General features: G+C 34.8%; 1 protein-coding gene and 1 long non-coding RNA gene across 3 annotated transcripts in view; one reads left to right on the top strand and one right to left on the bottom strand.

Moving 5' to 3' along the window:
* Positions 1 to 17,451, bottom strand: part of LOC111509870 (farnesol dehydrogenase) — a 36,613-nt gene extending 19,162 nt beyond the window's left edge. Inside the window, exon 1 of one of the 2 annotated variants that reach the window (XM_023165720.2) lies at positions 17,332 to 17,451. The gene's annotated coding sequence lies outside the window, so the exon portion shown is untranslated. Of the gene's footprint in view, positions 1 to 13,015; positions 13,141 to 17,331 lie in introns of those variants that run through there. The other variant, XM_023165719.2, reaches the window with a different exon arrangement.
* The window catches only part of LOC141483865 (uncharacterized), a 71,226-nt gene continuing 64,312 nt past the window's right edge, over positions 14,145 to 21,058 (top strand). Inside the window, exons 1-2 of the long non-coding RNA XR_012466336.1 lie at positions 14,145 to 14,442; positions 14,493 to 15,287. This is a non-coding gene — a long non-coding RNA (uncharacterized lncRNA). The remainder of the gene's footprint in view (positions 14,443 to 14,492; positions 15,288 to 21,058) is intronic.

Genomic DNA, 21,058 nt, shown 5'->3' on the forward strand with positions numbered 1-21,058 from the left:
CACGCAACTTCACTTTTCAATCATCCGAAACGAATTTGTGGATTTTTTCAGTACTTTCTGGTGTTACTGCTTCATTTGGATATCCACTGTGTTCTGCATCATCGGTGTCTCTACGATCACTTTTGAAGTCAGCAAATCAACCACTGCTTGCTCAAACGGTATTTTTCCCATCAAGAAGCAATGTTGAATCAAAACACGAAATTGTTTTTAATCCATTGTTTTCAAAATAACAAAAGTAGTGCCACTCTTGGCACAATAACTCACAACTTTATGAGTAGAATACAGGGTGCAACTGAATAAGTGTGAAACTTTCAAGATGGTGATTCCTCATGGAAAAAAAGATAGGATCTTTCATGCAAAGAAACTTCATTGGAGCATCCCTTGTTAAGATACAGCCCCTTAAAGGGGGTACATAAAATTTGTATTACAATTTTTTTCACAAGCACTGAAAATGTTACAATATTGAAATTAACCTGACGTTTTGTACTACCAAAAAGACATTTAGCCAGTAATTTATTTAGTTTATCCCATGTTTGCATGGAAAACGTAACCCCTAAAATTTATTTCCAATGTAACTTTTTGTCTTATTATTTGTTCACCATTCAAAAATTTATTTCCGATAGCCTGTTTCATTCTAAACTCTTGGGTTTTTTGCGCAAAATAAACCAGTTCGCAGGAAAAAATTATTTCACGGACAACTAAAGAGATACATCGTCATAAATGCGAACTGGATTTATTGTTATTTTGTAGTTAGTACCTGCATTAAACGATTAAAGGGTAATAAACAAAACTAATTCATTAATAACGAAACACATAACATGTAGAAATCATAGTCTACCTTCAGACATTACGCATGCATCTAGACGTCGGCGCATTGAGCCACGTATTCGCTCAAATATTCCTTGAGTCTCATCATGCATAAAAACATGTCCCTTCTGACGCCAAAAGGAACTTCCTCCAGCAGTACTGGATGCGTTTCTCTTAAAAATGGAACTTATGCCTCACCATTCAATCGAGGAGGTGGAAAATGAGGCCCAATTAAATCATCTCAATAACTCCGAGCCACACGTTGAGAGAAAACTGTTCTTGATGGTTAGTTTCGACAATAGCGTGAGGGTTTTCATCAGGCCATATGTGGTAATTATGAAAATTATTAATCTTGTCCCGAAAAAAACTACATTCGTCTGTTAATTCTATTGTCTTCAGCAAGTCACAATTTCTTCTAATCATTTCCAGCATCCAATTGCAAAATTCAAGATGGATCAGAAAGACTCGCGGTAACAGTGCCCGTACTCGTTGCAGATGGTAAGGGTATAAGAGTTGTTCCTTAAAAATTCGAAATACCGTCATAAGATCAACATTTAGCTGGAAAGCAATCTTCCTAGTACTGGTAGAATGTTGTTCTTCAATCAAATTGAGTACTGCTTCCTCAAGCTGTGGTGTTCGTACTTCTCGATGGAGACCACAATCCTGCGTTCTTTTGTCGAATGAACCATATTCTCGTAATCGTTGATGAAGTCGAGCAAATATTCTTTGTGAAGGATGCTGCCGTTGAGGATACATTTCAGCATATCTTCTAGAAGCTTCTAACCCATTCCCCTGCGACAGACCGTAAACGTAATGCATATCAGCCATTTCCTCATTTGTGTATGCCATTTTAATAACAAGTGAATTATTGAAGTAACAAATTAAGAACAAAATAATTAGTATTAATTCAATTTCGAAAATTCACAAACTGACAGCGTCATACCAATTTAATTGTCACTATCGCCAATAGCGACCTACTAGATTAGTTTCGTATTTTCGCATTTATGACGATGTGTCTCTATAGTTGTTCGTGAAATAATTTTTTGCTGCGAACTGGTTCATTTTGGGCAAAAAACTCCAGAGACATTTTTTGTTTAGAATGAAACAGGCTATCGGAAATTAATTATCAAATCGTTAACAAATGATAAGACAAAAAGTTACATTGGAAATGAATTTTAGGGGTTGCGTTTTCCACCCCTTACAACCATGGGGTAAACCAAATAAATTACTGGTTAAGTGTCTTTTTGGTAGTACAAAACGTCAGGTTGATTTCAATATTGTAATTTTTTTAGTGCTCGTGAAAAAAATTGCTATACAAATTTCATGTACCTCCGTTAAGGGGATGTATTTTAACAATGGATCTTCTTCGATTGACGACTTGTTTATTTTGTGGAAATTCATGTTCACTGAGGATACACTACAAAAACACACTTTTGTCTATTTTCCACTATATTTCTTTATTGTTGACCGGTTTCGGCTATTATACCATTTTCAAAACTAGTTTTGAATAAAAAAATATAGTGGAAAATAGACAAAAGTGTGTTTTTGTAGTGTATCCTTAGTTAACAATGGATGCTCTAAAGAAATTTCTTTATATGAAAGATCCTATCTCTTTTTCGATGAGGAATCACCTCCTTGAATGTTTCACACTTAATAGATTTCTTCTGGAGGTTATTACTAACTGAAAAGCGGTGAATGCAGTAAGACTAGCGCCATCTATGTGTTAGGCCCAAGACTTTTCAGCCCATGTAGTAAATTCGGTTCCCAGGTTCATAACGGTTTGGATATCAATGCAATCAAGTCTGTAAAACTCTACGTTCTCTCCTATACAGGTTCAAATTCTTTCAGCAAATACTGGATTTCCAATATCTCAAAATTCTTTATCAATCATTAGTGGAAACACCACTTACTTACGGTATTCTAGCTTGGGGGGCAGCAACGAATGCTCACTTGCAGAATCTTGAAGTAATACAAAAAAGATTTTTGAAAATTATATCATCCAAATCAATGAGGTATTCCTCCGACCTACTATTTGCAGAAACGGAAGTCTTTGATTTGCGTCAGCTTTATTACTATAAAATTGTGATAAGACAATTCAAAAACAGATTTAATCTCCCACTCATCAGCCATAACTACCAAACTCGTCTGAAAGCGAATAATTCTCTGAAAACGAATCCAGTCAGAAAGAAAATAGGACAGAGAAATCATTCTTTTTTATCTAGTAAATTTTATAACTTTTTGCCGACGGAAAACAAAGAAGTCTCAAACATATACTCCTTCAAAAAAAAGACTAAACATTATATTCTTTCTTTAGAACGTAAGGCTATCCATTCATTGTTTGAATATTAGAATATTCCATATATTTTATTTTGTTGATTATTGATGTTCGTTACCTATGTTATGATATTTATGTTTCAATAATTGTGTGTAAGGCTCATTAGCCTAATTTTATTAAATTGACTACAATTTTATTATGTCACAAACATTTTAGTGAATTATACATGATTTTATACATATAACTCTCATATAGAAATGCAACTGAGCCTTATTTTGAAGTGTACTAATTATTGTCAATATTTGGAATAAGTAAATCACCCACGCACAGGCATTGCCTTAGTGGATACTTGTTTATTCGAAATATCTCTGAATGAAAGTGCACTATTATTATATTATTGTATTTTATTTTAAGAAACTTATTATTATTTTGAGAATTTATTGAGAATAAACTTATTATTATTATTATTATTATTATTATTATTATTATTATTATTATTATTATTAAACGCTATCGATTATTCGCTTGGGGTAAAAATTATTCGGGAAACGTGTGCATATTATGACGATTACGACTTTTACAACTTTTTGAATGGTTATTTCTCAAAAACGGTGGCTCGTAGGAAAAAAAGTTTCGATACATTTTTTGTAGACTATTTCATGATCTAGAATTTTTGTCAGAAGTATTTTTATTATAAAAGTCACCGTTTTGCTGAAAATCGCGAAAAAATAATTTTTTTGACCTATGACCTTGAATAACATTTTTTCCATACAGGGGAAAGATGGGGAACTTCCAAATTTTAATTTGAATCATATTTTGAACGATCCTACTGATTTTCAGCTTGGTGAGAATGTAGGTAGCTTCGAATGTCTAAATTGATCGGACTAACTATCAATTCGATTCTTGACGGGTAACTCTAGGCCACGGTTGGCCAGTCTGTTGCGAGATATCTCACGATATCACGAATGTCATATCGTGAGAAGTAGTAAATTGAGATTTTCGTTTGCGTCCACGTCACAAGCAAATCGACTTGGGCTCAACAAGATTAAGATAGCAAGTCGTTCTGATTTAACCAAGTAAATTTCGATATTTTATATTCTGAACTATTTAGAACTCACATACTAATGGATACATTTATACGCTTTATTTCTTCTGACGATTTCGCATAGTTTTTATTTGTTTTTTTTACGTATGGATCGATATATCCGAAAATTTGAGATATATTCAGTCGAAACACGCGAGATCAGAATATTCAGAATCAGAATCAGAATCAGAATAAGCTTTATTGTCGAAAGAATACAATTCTTGTTGACAAAGTCAGTTGTCGTACATGGATGTATGTTAAAATATAGTTAAAATAACACTTACAGATGTATAAACACAAATAAACAAATAAACAAATTTGATCTGATCAAATTAGAGTAAATAATGGTACAGATATATATATATATATATATATATATATATATATATATATATATATATATATATATATATATATATATATAGATTATTGTCGAGTGTGTATGATATACATCAAAAGGGGGTTAGCTCCTGTTGGTGACACCGTGCATATGTGATGTTTTTTCATTTTTGGTAACCAGTTGTTGTACATCTTTGCAATTGGCTGCACCGCGCTGATGAGGCCAATAGCCAGAAACACGTGTCCGCGGTTTGCCTCCATATTTCTTGAGTGTTCTGTCCACGAATTTCCCCCTTTTGATGTATATCATACACACTCGACAATAATCTATATCTATGTATTTATATCCTGGACCCGGAAGTCACGCAGGTAGCTATAGCTGCCTACTTGGTGATGTTAGATGATGCCTGGGAATGCTGGGTCTTCTAATTGAAACCGCAAATGTGCGGTTAGCTCCTGTTGGTGACACCGTGCATATGTGATGTTTTTTCATTTTTGGTAACCAGTTGTTGTACATCTTTGCAATTGGCTGCACCGCGCTGATGAGGCCAATAGCCAGAAACACGTGTCCGCGGTTTGCCTCCATATTTCTTGAGTGTTCTGTCCACGAATTTCCCCCTTTTGATATATATACACCCATCCATACATACATATTCACATAATTGAGCCTCAGCAATGACAGATATGGATAATGAGTTCATTCAGATAATTTGGCTATAAAAAATTCATCCAAGCTATAGAAGGGATTATCAAAGAGTAAAACCTTCACACCACCTCTGAATCTATTATAATTCTTGATTTCCCTAATTCTTGCTGGAAGGTAGTTGTATATTTTCAAACCGTTATATATAAAAGAATCCTTTACGAGGCGACTTTTGGGTATAGGCAACATAAGAGTCGAGTTTTGGGAAGATCGAGTATTGTAAGACGATGACGCTCCTTTACATAGATCACGGTGCTTATGAATCAAACAAGACGTTTCCAATATAAAAATAGAGATCACTGTGAGGATTTGGTGATTTTTAAAGAATTCTTTGCACGATTTGCGACTCTTGATCTTGAAGAGGGCTCTAATGGCTCTTTTTTGTACAACTTGGATCATCTGTGATAAATTTTTATTGCATGCACCCCAAAAAGCAATTGCATAACCTATATGCGATTCAATTAATGCATGGTAGGCAGATTTTGCTGCTGCAAATCCTACCTCATTATTGATGACTCTAATGGCATAGCACCCAGAGGATAGTTTTTTTAGACAGTTTTTTAACATGTTCATCGAATCTCAGGTTAATGTCAATATGAAGACCCAAGACCAGGGGGAATTGTCAATATTAGTTGAATCAAGAATTATTGTGTCCAATTCACATTTGGAGGTTAACAAGTTAGTCTTGGAGATGTTGAGTACAAGGAGATTATTGTCAAACCACGTTCTTATTGTTTCGAGATCACGTTGTATGACATTGTGTAAAGATGTTTCATCACTACTGTGCCAAAGTATAGTGGTATCATCTGCAAATAACGTGAACCTCCCAGATATATTCAAATGGGAGATATCGTTGACATATAACAAAAATAAAATAGGTTCCAGTACCGAACCCTGAGGCACACCACATCTAGTAGCTCCAATACGTGAATAGTGGTCAGTTTTTACCAACTGGCTACGATTCTCCAGGTAAGATCTAAACCACTGCAGGCTAATTCCTCTGAAACCATAATAATCAAGTTTGTCTAACAGAATTTGGTGATTTACGCAATCAAAGGCCTTGGTTAGGTCGCAAAATACTGCCGCGGTTGATTGCCCTTCATTAATTCGTTTGTAGACTTTGGTCATTAGCGCCAATATGGCATCATTCGTACTCTTGCGTTTTTGAAATCCGAATTGATCCTCGCTTAGTATGTTGTTTCGGCATAAAAACCTTAGCAACCTTTCCTGCACCAATTTCTCGATTATTTTGGCCAGGGTGGGAATTAGAGTTATAGGCCTAAAGTTCGATGGGTCGCTACTGTTTCCACCTTTATGAATTGGGACCACAATGGAAATTTTTAAAAACTCTGGGAAGAGGCCCAGGTTGAAGGATCGGTATATAAGTTCAGCTAAGATATTAAGAGCATCATCTGGAATATTGTCAAATAGAGTGGTAGAGAGATCGTCAATTCCCGCCGCTCGTTTATTTTTAATTGATTGTATAGTGGCTCTCAACTCTATCGCATCAGTCGGTTCAAAATAAAAATTGTTTTCAACGTAAACATCTGACATATGTGCATATCTGCTAAATTGAAGGTAGAGAAATCCTACAAGTAAATTAAACAAATTATGATTTTGAATTTATACAGCGAAACGTTAGAAGAATTCGAAAAAACATTGATGAATTTAAAATTCTCCTACAAGATATCGACGAAAAATAAGAGATATAAATTTGTATAAGATACAAAATATAACTTGATATATAATCAGGGTGATTTTGATCAGAATGTAGGTGTAGTGATATACTTGTATTTTATTTCATCTTATCTAGACTGAAATTCACATCGACCTTGGATTTTTACATTTACATTTTCTGTCTCTGTTTCTGGAAGCGAAACAAGTGATATATCACTTATTGCTTATCGCATCAATTGTGCTTTATTATCATACCTTGTACCTCTATATGAATTGTATAACGAAGCGCATTATTATTTTTTTCACCGTAGTATGTGTTGGTCAGGCCCTATCCACCGAATCCACGATACATTTGGAAGGGCGCGCCAGCATTATCAACCAACGACCACTCTCCACACCGTGAGTAAGTGATTATTAGGTCCGAGAATCATATGCCCTGAGGAAGCGCAGTGAGCCAAGAATGACAGCCTTCTGCATCTGTCCGGCTAAGATTTCTGCCTTAGTGAGGCAGGCCGGTATGATTTTAAGATTCGGGAGTAGAGAGTGCATCATTCCACCAAGGACTCCAATAATCAGAGCAACCACCTGGTTGCTCTGGATAGAGTGGTCAGGATAGTGGTCTGGATAGAGTCTGCGAAGTTTGAAAAGGAAATCGCGATATTTTATCCTTTTTTCCTACTCTTCTCGGATGATATTCGTTTCGCCAAGACAAACATCGTCTTGTTCTGGTGGTCGAAAAGGACTACATCAGGCTTATTAGCTTGTATGAGCCTGAGGGTGGGAAACGAATAGTTTCAATAAATTCGGCACTTCTTGTTCCCCACAACGGATTCATTATCCGCCGGAGCGTAGGGCAACACCGGTGTCTCATCAATATCGTAAGAGAGCCGTAGATGGTAATATAACATTCTTAGGGCCGCGTTATGTTGATGGATATAGGCCGAGACCACATATGCTGGACATGCTGATAGCAAGTGCATAAGGGTCACCATCCTGGCAAGCCATAATGAACCCCTCAGTTTCCGACTTCAGCCCACTCGACCTGAGGAAAGCGTAAGTCAGGCGTTTTGATAAGCCAAATTCTCCAATGTTATTGCTTATATTGGCTTATCTTTGTGTTTCCACAGAAGTGAGGTGCTCTCTGCGGCTTTTATATGAGCTTTTTGCTGAACGGGTTCTAACTCGGAGGCAGAGTTGTGGCCACCTCGTTCAGTGTCAAGTTCATCAGCTGCTCGGGCAGCTGCCCTAAAGAGAAATGCTCCAATTCCTGCTCTCTTATGGTCACGGACCATGTAGAGAAGGGGATCCGAACTCTTGACGACTTAACATGCTATATTCAGTACCATTCTGTCATGTAGACACTCCAAACTCAAAAGTTCACGGCCTCTCTGTTGTCGGGGGAAGCACAACCGTGGAACGGACGATTTGGGATGCAAACTACTATAGAGATGCATCATTTTTTGGGTCTCTGCGTCTAGTTGATCCTAGTTGATAGATGGTAGAAAAGACTTTGGCTAAAAGACAGCAGGAGCCTCGCAAGGAAGAGAAGCCGTCACAACCAGTGCTTGCACTTCCCTACATCAGAGGATTATCGGAGAGGATAAGAAGAATTGGTTCCAAGTACAACATTAGAACCTGTTTCAGATCCGGTAACACTATCCGTAGCAGCCTCACGAAAACCAGGCTCCCAAACGCGGACTGCGATTCCAAGAATTGCATTTACCGGATACCCTGTGAGTGCGGAAAATCCTATATTGGTGAAACTAAGAGGCCATTGAATGTTCGCATTGCCGAGCACAAGAAGCACACACAGCGAGGAGAAACCAGCAAATCAGGAATAGCAGACCATGTTTGGACCCATCAACACAACATCGAGTGGTCCCAAGCTGAGATCTTGCACAGAGAGGAACATTGGTTCAGGAGAAAATTCAAGGAAGCCGCATACATGTTGTCCAACAACGTATTCAGCCAGGCCAGCGTAGATATACGAAACATATGGAAACCCATCATCAAACGAAAAATGACCAACTCCCGCCAAAACGGTCATCTCTCACGGAATCAGTGAAGCGGAAAATGGAAAGTAGAGAAAGTGAAAGTATTTCAACGACCTATAAAATAGTCATCTCTCGGAGGAATCAGTCCAGTCATCACCCGAAGACGATTGTAGATACCAACAATCGAAACGTCGTGAACTAACGTGACTTGGAATCTCTACACTTTTTTATTTTTATTATTTTCTTCTTTTTTCATTCCTTTAATTTTTATTTATTCAATTATTATATTTTTACTTGTAGGTTATTTCACTATCATTTCATTTCAGGTTTATTGTTGCTTAATATAATTGTTATTTTCAACTATTCTTTTTTAATTACTCTTTTTTACTTGTTTCAGGGATTTCAAATCATTTTATATAGTAGACAATGGAAGTCCGAACTAGTGAAACTCATCACGAAACATTGTCAATCACCTTCAAACAATCATTCAGTCTTCATATGAAATATGAAAAATGATACTTTCATATCAGTGGAGTGAAAATAGTATAATTCCATTGAAAAATATGAATGTTTACTGAATACTTTCGAATTTTTGAGAACATTTTTAATGGGAATAATTATGCAAACACTCCACTGATCTTGATATTTATATTCATTAGTTTATGATGTCATTTCAGGTTCAACTACAACGTTCAACTTTGTACAAGAAGTACATAGTTCAATGGATAATAAAACATTGTGGAAGGTTTATTTTTTGATTTGAGTACAGCCTTCGACATCTTGAATATTAAATTCGTATCAGATGATTTATTTAGGATTGGTATTCGAGGAAACATACATCAGCTTATGTCTTTCCTAACAAATATATATTTCCAGGTGATACAGAATGATAGAATGTCCGATAAATTTCTTGTAACAAATGGGACACCTCAAGGAAGTATAGTCGGTCCACTAATTATTTTGTTATATGTGAATCATCTACCTAATAATATAAGTAATGGTGCGATATACCTTCCATTATTCTTTCAAGTAAAACAACGGAAAAAATGCATAACCTTGTGAACTCAGTCCTACACGCATTTGATGACTGGTGTTATAGGAATAGACTTATAGTTAACCTGTGGAAAATTGTCTGCATGGAATTTGCAAATTCATCTCGAAGCCTACATGATTTCAATTTCAAGCTCAACGAAATTCTTAGGAACAATAATGGACTCACATTTCACTTGGCAAGAACATGCGTTTACATCCAAGAAATTGAATCAATCCTATTATCTCATTGAATCCCTTAAGAATAAATTAGATACTAAAGCACTGATATCAGTTTATTTCGCCAAGTTTCAGTCCATTATTTACAACAACATTGCTGTCTGGGGTTTAGCAACTGAGGTGGACAGAATTTTTATAAAACAGAAAGCATTACTGAGGCTGATTTTTAATCTAGATTACAGAACGTTATGTAAAGAGATTTTTCTTCAAAATGAAATACTAACTGTTGCTTGTTTGTTCATTCTAGAAATATTGACGTATATCCATGAAAATAGAAGACAACTAGAGTCGAGATCGAAAGTGCATAATTATCATACTAGGAATTACCATATCGCACTAGTATTTCTAAAGGGACACAACTCAAAAATCAATATGAAAAAAATCGATAAATATTTCTTTATCGATCATATAAACTGTATCAAGTTGATACAGTATCATCTGAACTATATCAAGTTGATACAGTTTGGATGTTAATACAACTTGATACAGTTAATACAACTTGATACAGAAATATTTACCAATTTTTTCATAGTCTCAACTCAAATATACCGATTTTTGAGTTGTGGCATTTTAGAAATACTAGTGCGATATGCTCATCACCCAAAAATACTATCACGCAAAGTATAAAAAGTCTCCTATGTTTGCTGGTATCCGTCTCTTCAATATACTGCCATGCGATATGAAGACACTGCCACCTCAAGTCTTTATCAGTTTCTATCAGGAAAATGTTTCTACACAATAGATGAATGTAAACTTGAAGTTAGTAATGTCATTGTGACGTATATATCGTAACATGTTGTTTATCTATCTATTTCAATTATATTACTCGTATTTTAATATGTATGTATATGTTGGTTTTACAATGTGTGTCACGTTATTTTTATTCAAATGACATATTATAATATTATACATTTTTCACTACTAACCTGAGAAATTGCTATTATTTACTCCATTCCCCTAATGAGAATTATTATTTCTCACCCTTGGTAAATAATGATGATAAAAAAACACCTAGGTAAATATTGAGAACAATTCTATAATTTTAAGGATATTCACAGAAACTTTTGTTAACTCAATTATCAACTAGAAGTAGGAAATTGAACATTGGAAATACGGTTGAAAATTATTTGAAATTATAATTAATTGTACAATTGTGACAAATCATGTATATTCCAGCATTTCCTGTATTAATGGAACTAACGTTTGGACCAGGTAAATTCACTTCTGTGTTACAAACAATCCTCGTATTTTGAACGCATTCATTACCTTTCTCCACTAAATTATCTTCAACATGGACGTTTTCTAAGACAGCATCTTGACTTGCAAAAGAAGTTATATTTGAAGCTTCAATGGATAAATTACATTTTTGTAATTCTTTTCTTTTCTTATCAGCTATTGATTCCTCTATATATCCTTCAGCCACTGCAGCCAACTTCCACCCACCGTGCCGTTTCAGGCTTAGTAAGTCTCCTCCGTTTTCTGCGAGAAGTCTTGCCGAGCTACGTCTTAGAGAATGACCAGTATAACTCTCAGTCAATCTAATAATGAAAAAGTTTACTTTTTTTGATAAATATTCGTCATCAGGAGCTTCAACTATAAATTTGTCAATTTCTTCCTTTGTGAAATACTTTTGATTTCTTAGGTTTATAATTACTGTTTTTTCGTTTTAAAAATGCTACAATCTTGAAAAACTTTGAAATGTCAATATTTTTTTTTATTGCAAGTGTCGATTTCAGCATGGAATAATTTGCCCACAATGTCGATATCTTTTTCCCTTCAGATTTCTCTTTGAAATACGCTAATAAACATTTTCTGTTACTTCAGCAACTTTCCTTTCTTCACACCATGTTTTCAGTTAGTTATATGCATTCATGTACAGTCTCTTTGATTTTTCTGGCAATAAATCACTACTTGTACTAGCTGCCACCACTCTAACTTCAGGCGGGGTACACATCATCTCTAAATCATCGTCACTTGAATTTTCACCCATTTTTCAATTAATTATATTGAGGTTTTACTTATATACATCTTTTAACTTCTTCAAAATGACATCTGAATTTGAATTAAAACCGCATTTGGCAAACTGATAGCAATAATAATCATTGTACAGTGTTTGATTGTCATGGAAAAGCCGGCAAACGTTTTCATGGCCTAAGTAGATGTTGCGCGCTTATCATCGACATCTCGTATTCAACATGGAAACTGTACTGTTTCAATTTGACATGCAACGATTCATAGCTGCCTTGGGTTATCATATAACCGAGGAATTTTTTTTCTTACTATAATGCAGAATTGAGAAATTCTAAGTTCTGAACATACAGAAGCGATGAGAGAAGAGGAACATTGGAATATATTAAAAATGCAATGAGATATTTTCTAGATTCATATCAAAATTTGACACATCCCAAATTTTTACATGAATAAAGCCAGTCTGATTAGAAACACGCTCCACTCTACTTGATATTCCGATATATTCAACAAATTTTTAGAAAATTATCGATGCCTAAATTAAAATTGTTAATATATCAATGTTAGTAGTGAAAAAAATTCTATATGTACCTCGGCTGAGAAAGCTATTATTTACTTCGCTCGGTAAATAATAGCTCACTTCTAACCCTAGGTATATAATATACTATTATATTATACCTGAGAAATATGCCCTGTCCCATCTACATAATGTAGCACAAGAGACTAATATAGTTTCTAATTAACTGATCACACATTTTTATGATACTTTCCAAAATAATAATAACACCAAAGGAATAAATCACGAATCCCAAAATCCCAAATAACAACTAATCCATACGACTCATTTGGTCAAATCTCAGTAATATAAAAAATCATTCTGGGAATCAATTCTTACTTACAGTATCAATGGAGCAATTTTTCCCGAATACGATGTTATATTGTTTATGCGAATTATGACAGTGTTTTCAGATCATCCGACCGAAACTACGGAATGTTTTGAATTCTTTCATTTTATATAAATTTCAAGGATAAACGTTTACAAATGAATAAATCATATCCCTGCTCCTGATAAAGTTGATGGTACACTTATATGTAGTGCAAGATTTCGACAACAGACATTTCAGTATATTGATTACAGTAATGAAATTCTGAAAGTTACAGAGTGATTCATTTTTTACGACGAGAATTTGGTTATAGTTTGATAACTGAAAGTAGATCTTCGAGAAATATCCGAATATGTTTTCCAGAAAAGGATGCTGCACCTCGAATACCAGCTGCAAAAAATGTTCCGATACGATTAGGGTCAGAGTCATGCTCCGCTGAAAGACAACGAATAAAGGAGAGAATGGAAAAAGGATAATAAATTTGGCATGGAAGGGACTGAACGGTTCACAATCTTTCCATCAAACAAACTGGACGAAATACTTCCACCCATTTTTTTTCTCATCATTTTATCCTTTGGGAACCTAAACTCATTATACGGAATAATACGGAATAACTCATTTATAAATCAATGCGCTTTCTGTTTTCTTGGGCCTATCCGCACAATTGAAATCAGCACAAGAATGCACCATATTAATATTCAAATATATCTCTAAAACACTTTTGAAACATACACAAACTAAACTCAATGAAAAAACAAATTGTTCCTACGCGAGCTGTCAGCTAAGAAAAAGTTAAAACTCAGTGTTGCAAAAACAAGCAGAATGGATCCAATATGACATACATTTTCAATGCCAAATTAACCAATAAATTGTGATATGGGTACTCCATTTTCCTGAGAAAATAAACGATCAATTAAAATTTTCTGTAATTATTCATTCTTTTTTTTTAAGAATAAAGCCAGCAAACGAATAAATATACAATAAAAAAGTCGCTCGAATCCACGAATTGGGAATAAAAATGGACAATATTATTTGCCTTGATAACTGATGTAGTACAAGTTATATCTAAATATGATTCTGAATAGAATTAAACGAGCTGTATTTTAAATGGTTTTTGAATGATCATGAACCATAATAAAATAAATCAATTATGCATTCATGCCACCCACCAAAAATAAGAAATTCAACGTTACTGGTATATTAGCCATATTGTCATCCAGTCAGCTAGTGCTCTCTGTAGTGTATGCGACAATGTGCTCTTTCTAATGTCAATGGTTTCCACAAACTTCGTATTTTCGTTAAAATAATTTCAAAATGAATGTTGAGCCTAGTTTTTTTGAAGCTGATTCCCGACAACTTACCAAGAGTCGATTTTGAAATTATCAATGAATTTTACTTGAAAAATTTGCAATACTTTGGTACCGAAATGAAAAATTGAAACGGTAGGTGGTATATTTAGTAGGTCCTTTTATTTATATGACATTCATTTCAGACTTCTCTCGGCCAAGGAGCAGTATGGTGACTGAAAAGAGAAGCAAAAATATGTACAGTGAAATGTAGAATTACTCCAGAATATATCAATCTAAAAATAACCTAAAAAATATTTTTCGGAATGTAAACTAATGACACGGAATATGCAGCAAAATAGGCACCCGCCGAGACCTACCTTTTACAAAAAAAACGTTCTTCAACTAGATAATTGTAACGGTTGTATTCACACCGAGTTGACAACAATAACAACAAAAATGGCGTCTGTCAAATTGGATCATCAGATCTGTGATTGGATATTAAAAACCAATACACTTGGCAACTCCGCTCTAGACACCATCATTTTTATTCGTAAACAGACACGCCACCAATTTAAATTCTTACTTTTAAAATTGTTCTAGCAGACTCTCTTCACCTTATCATCTGCATTTCACTATGGACATTATCTCGAGACTACAAGTGTGACATCCCCGGAAACTGGATGTAATAGGTCAGCCATTCGTTTCACATGGATGATTTTAAACTTCACGCCCTTGGAGAGAAGGATCTCTATCAATCTTCGAGAACGGTGGAAGAGTACACTTATGCTTTCGGTATAAAGTTTGTGATAGTCGAATGTGCAACGGTCTATATCAAAAGATGATGTGCAGCCCACAGATGGAAGCATTCTGCATCATCTGTATGCCGGAGAGCATATACTTACCTCGGGGTGGAACACGACACGTACTCAGTTGAGAACTTCCAAATATCAGCATAAACTCTGACTGATTCATCATAAAGAAAGAACAAAGGTGTTGCTGTGAGTATACTTACCGTTGCAATTTTCTCTACTCTTTCTGAGTAGTAAAATCGATTGGGGAGACGCTCGACGTGAAAATTCGAAAAATGATGTTATATCCAAAATCGTGAATATTACGGTTGTACTTTTTCCGAAAACAAAAAGACTGTGGACTTCCGGAGTGTGTACATGGGAGAATGGTACAGGATGAAGCCTGTGAAGTCATCAGGAGTTCGGATCCCCTTCTCTGCATGGTCTGTATGAAAGAGCAAAGACTGGATCATTCCCCTTTCAAGCAACCACTCGAGCAACTGATGAACTCTGTTCAGTTTTCGTCAAAAAAGAGGTGATAACAACTCTGTCACCGAGTTGGAACCCGTTCAGCAAAAGGCCTGCATGAAAGCCGTATAGATCACTTCACTGCAGAGGTAACACAAGGATGAGCCATGGCATGGAAGATTTCGGCTCATCAAAGCAGTAGCTTTTCTGAGGTCGAGTGGATTGGAATCGAAAACTGAAGGGTTCATCTTGGCCTGCCTAGATGGTGTCTTTCACACCTTATTCTATCGTAGACGCCTATGAGTATCGAGGTTTCTGACACCAGATGTCGAGTCTTTCTTGAAGACCCTGAGACCCAAGTGCACTTCAAAATATCAGGTCTCAGCCTATATCCAGCATAGTTAACCAATCACCCTTCTTCACAATCGTGAAGTGGGTGGTCGGTCATTGGAATCGAGAATCGTGTGCCTTGATTAGGCGTAGCAAGAATGATGTAGGACGGTATTATGACATTCCACCTAAGACTTTGTATAACCATAAAAATCATTTCAACAGAGAGGTCTGGGTAGAGTCTGCGATGTTCAAAGGGAAATCTCGACACAACCTCCGTTTTTTCTCCTCCTTTCGGAGTACATCAGGCTTATCAGGGTGGGGAGTGAGTAGTTCTAATGACTTCGCCACCTCTCATTATGTACAACGGTTTCAATATCTCCTGCAGCTTAAACCAACAGCTATGCTTTGTCGATACTGCAGGAGTGCCAAAGGTGATGATGAACCACTCTCACTGCGTTATGTCGATGAACATAAGCTGATGCCGCATATGTTGGGTATGCTGACAGCAATTGTTGCGATCACTTCGTTCAGTAACGAAAATCAAAACAAGTTCATCGATCACACGGGCAGCTACTTTGAATGTTTCGTCCTGTTTTTTCATGGTCACGAGTTATACAGAGAAGAGGATACGAACTCTTGATGACTTTCAGACTACATACAATATAATTTTCACTAACATCATTATCATAATTTCTTTTTTTGTTCCTATTATTATACTGTGCGTATTGCATTCCAAATTATGAACAAAAATTGACGACTATGAACAAAACTATATACTTACTTGTTCAGTTTTGTTGAAATGACAATCAACACCTACCTGATGATATTTCATTGTGGGATTTTTACTAAACAGTTTACAAAACTACAACATGTATTTCACAGCTTTTTTAAACTGTGTACTGATGAAATTATTGCTCAGCGTGTAGTGAACATAATGAACAACCTGTTATATTGTTTACAAATGGTTTTTGTATGATTACATTGAATATTAGGAATGTTGAAAAAGAAATTACATTTTCTATGTTTCTTACCACTTTTATTTGTAACTAACGTTACTGCAGTTTCGTCCTATACGGACATTTTCAAACTTATTTCATTGTATAACGTTAGTAACAAATAAAAGTGGTAAAAAACATAAAAAAAAATCATTTCAGTATGATTTCCTACCACGTAGTAACAACGGCTACATCCATCAATTTATCATTAGGAATGTATTTTTAATCACCTGCCAGTACCCTGCTCCACTGAAAGTTTTGAGTTTATAAATATACCCCAAAGAATTTTGGAAGAGTAGGAAACCCGATTTGAAACATCTATGTATATTTTATACTTTTGTGAACAGTAACGATGAACAGTAAGTAACGATACAGAAAAATTTTATCTTAAGAGATTTCAAAACATTTTTTTTTCGAAAATATCGCTCATGTTAGTTGATAATTGCATAATTACTCACAATCTTTCTTACAACGTTTTTTCCATCCAGTCTCTGACAGACAGTATTTGTTTAACTGAAAAATATTATTAGATATAATTCTTTGCGTGCATGCAAAACAATTATGTTGTACAAATTCCATATTTCGATAATAACTCACATTTGCGTGATAGACTGAAAATATTTCGAAGCAAAATATTTGAACTGTAATTTGTTGATAACAACTAGAAGCACGCAATGTTTCATGTATCATTTTCGAATATTTCGAACATGTCAGAAATGATAACAAAAAATGTACTCCTACAAAGTTACAGGGAGCTACTCAAAAATACTGCCGAAAAAAATTGTCCAACAAACCTGAAAAAAAAATGGTTATTGAATGATATATTTGATAAGTTGAAAAATGTATACTAAAAATCAATACTCGAAAAATATAACTTCTCGGCAAGTTCTCAAGTTACAGATCAAGGTTCCTGTAAATGTCTACCCTTTGTCGACCAGTGTTTGCGTAATTGCATCTTTTAAAGTGAAGTCATTACGTCTCGAATAACTGTTCCACTCTTATAGTAAGCCAGATCTACAGCGTGACTCACTGTCGATGGTAGGTTAGACGTTTCTGGAAAACGCAAAGCATGATTTTTCTGAAAATTTCACCTCTCACATTTCCTTAGCTGTTCTATCGATCTAAAATATTTTCAGCATTGCGGCGTTGCCACTTCTATGAAAAAGTCCTAGCAACTATATTTTTTTGATTGGAACACCCCGTATATTAATACATTTTTGGAATCGCTCTAGTATTTTAATACTTTTTCGTTGATGATGTCCTATAGCTATCTCTATCTGTTTTCGAGATTAAAAATAAATTGTGCTAAATATGGTCCAAAACATAGCCTTAATTGAAATTAAGTACATCAGTACTCTCAATTCATGAAAAGTTGATATTTTGATGATAGTTTGGACAAACTCGAAATATTCAAATAACACCAAGAAATCGACTCCATATCATACAGGGCGTGCTAAAATTACTATTATTTCCATTGTGCATAAAGTAGTCAAAAGTTCATTTTTCCAAATGAAACTCCCTGTATATTACTCGGTAAATTGAAAGATGGTGAAAAATGCTTCAAGATGATATACATGTCCCTATACCTAAATCGTCAAGTTTTCTTAATAAAGCCTTTTTTGTAGAAAAATTGTTATTCACGTTTTACCTACAAGTGTTGAAAGTGGTATTTTATTTTGTGAGTGGGGATTATTGCAAAACGAGCGTTAGCAAGTGGAGCAAACTCACGAGTAAAATAAAATCACTTTTAACAAATGTATCATACAAATGTTTTTGTATAACGTTACTGCTGATAATAAAAAAATTATAGGGTCCATGGGATTTGAACACACGATCTTTGGATTACAAGGCATATGTTACAACTACATACGCCAACTCACGTTATTTTGAGGAGGATTATTGGTTAGTCATGAAGGACTTTCTACAGTTGGACTGAATACTACTTCGTCATCGTCAGTAACTTCACAGAGATTTAATATTACCAATAGTACGAACTGCATGTGTGAACTTTTCTAAATGATTTTTTGGTAGGAGTTCTGATTGAAATGTTTCTATCAAAGATATTGTCAATAACAGTTGTACAAAAAATAATTTTTAAAGATTTTGATTTCTAGATAGCCGTGGAAATATCAAGCTTATGACAGTTTGGTGACTTTCATGAGTAATTGGTAAATGGTTATTGACAGTGTTTCAAAAAATCGCCAAAAATGAATGCAAATATTGATTATTCAAACGAAGTTCTTATGAAATTATTTATTATACACGGACAGTATGATCAAATCATTGCCAGAACTTGTAGAAAATTCAACCAAATTATCCTGAATTAACACCAATGAACGAGACGAAGTTTGGTTGAATTTTTTACACGTTCTGACAATGATTTGATCACTTTGTTCATGTGTATAATGAATAATTTCATAAGAACTTCGTTTGAATAATCGATATTTGCATTCATTTTGGAAGATGATTCGAAACACCGTCGATAACGCTTTGTAAATTACTTATAAAAGTAACCGAACTGCTATAAGCTTGATAATTCCACTGCTACCTAAATCCAAATTCTAAAAAAAAAATAATGTGTCTGGAAGAAGCGACTTTATTGAGAAAACTTGACGATTTAGGTATAGGGACATGATATATTATCTTGAAGCATTTTTCACCATCTTTCAATTTATCGAGTAATATACAGGGGGTTTCATTTGAAAAAATGAACTTTTGGCTACTTTATGCACAATGGAAATAATAGTAATTTTAGCACGCCCTGTATGATATGGAGTCGATTTCTTGATGTCATTTGAATATTTCAAGTTTGTTCAAACTATCATCAAAATATCAACTTTCCATGAATTGAGAGTACTGATGTACTTGATTTCAATTAAGGCTATGTTTTGGACCATATTCAGCACAATTTATTTTTTATCTCGAAAATAGATACAGATAGGTATAGGACATTATCAACAAAAAAGTATTAAAATATCAGAGCGATTTCAAAAATGTATTAATATACGCGGTGTTCCATTAAAAAAAATAAAGTTGCTAGGACTTTTTGATGGAAGTGGCAACGCCACAATGCTGAAAATATTTTAGATCGATAGCACAGGTAAGGAAATGTGGGAGGTGAAATTTTCAGAAAAATCATGCTTTGCGTTTTCCAGAAACGTCTAACCTACCATCGACCATGAGTCACGCTGTATATGGTACCCTTAATTTGATACATAACATTCAAGATTCAATCAATGAATAAAAGTTGTGGGACGGCTATTCGACTATGGTAGAGTTGTCGACAGTTGGAGTTTCGAAATAATTCCTGAGAAAATCTCCAACTTCGCTATCCGAGGCACTATAAAGGTGCCCATAGAGTATTTTTGATCTAACCGATATTTCATGGTGAACTAGAATGAAACAATATCAGACGAATATCCATCCTGTAACAACAGGAACTACACAAGGTCCTATTCTTAGACCACTGATATTTCTACTCTACATCAATGATATTCCAAAATCTCAGAGCAAATGAATACCCATGTTGATACTGCAATGTAACAATTCAATGACTTAATTTGCATATTTTCCCCACCACACACCACAAATTCAAATTTCTCAATGAATACTTGAGATCAACAACCTTTACAACATTTCTAGAAGTAACTTTCTTCATGGCTAAAGTTCACTCCAAAAAACTGGATTGGAAATATTTCCTCTGTTTGTTGAAACGAGTATATATATGAGTCTGGACGAATTTTCACTCAAATATTTGAGTATTTGATTTCGATTTCATTTTATTCAAAATATTTCATGACTGTCATCTGGTGAAGTTTTTTTTTTCGAATTTATATATGTATGTGTATATATTTTGGTATATTTTGCTAGCTTTTGGTGTATCCTTTTTATGTTATATAACACAAATGATAAATAAACTCTATCGACGAATGTCATCGACTGGGTAGTATTTTCATTTGCTCTATAGCTTGAAGTGAAGTATTTTCCTTCTGGAGTTGATCCAACCACACAAAATATCGTCACATGAACTCGGTGTGAGGAATTTTTCAAAGGTCATTGAGTATAGAAGTTGTCTCTTGAATCCATTGACTTTTCCACCCATTTATTATTATCCGAAGAATTCTGAGGATTTTTCCTCAATTGCAGTTTTTGGGTGGCAACTCGTATTGTAGGATTGATACTAAT

This window comes from Leptinotarsa decemlineata, unplaced genomic scaffold (genome assembly GCF_025532065.1).
Source record: "Leptinotarsa decemlineata unplaced genomic scaffold, Ldec_3_MD MMD2_tig00004307_RagTag_RagTag, whole genome shotgun sequence".
Taxonomy (NCBI): Eukaryota; Metazoa; Arthropoda; class Insecta; order Coleoptera; family Chrysomelidae; genus Leptinotarsa; species Leptinotarsa decemlineata.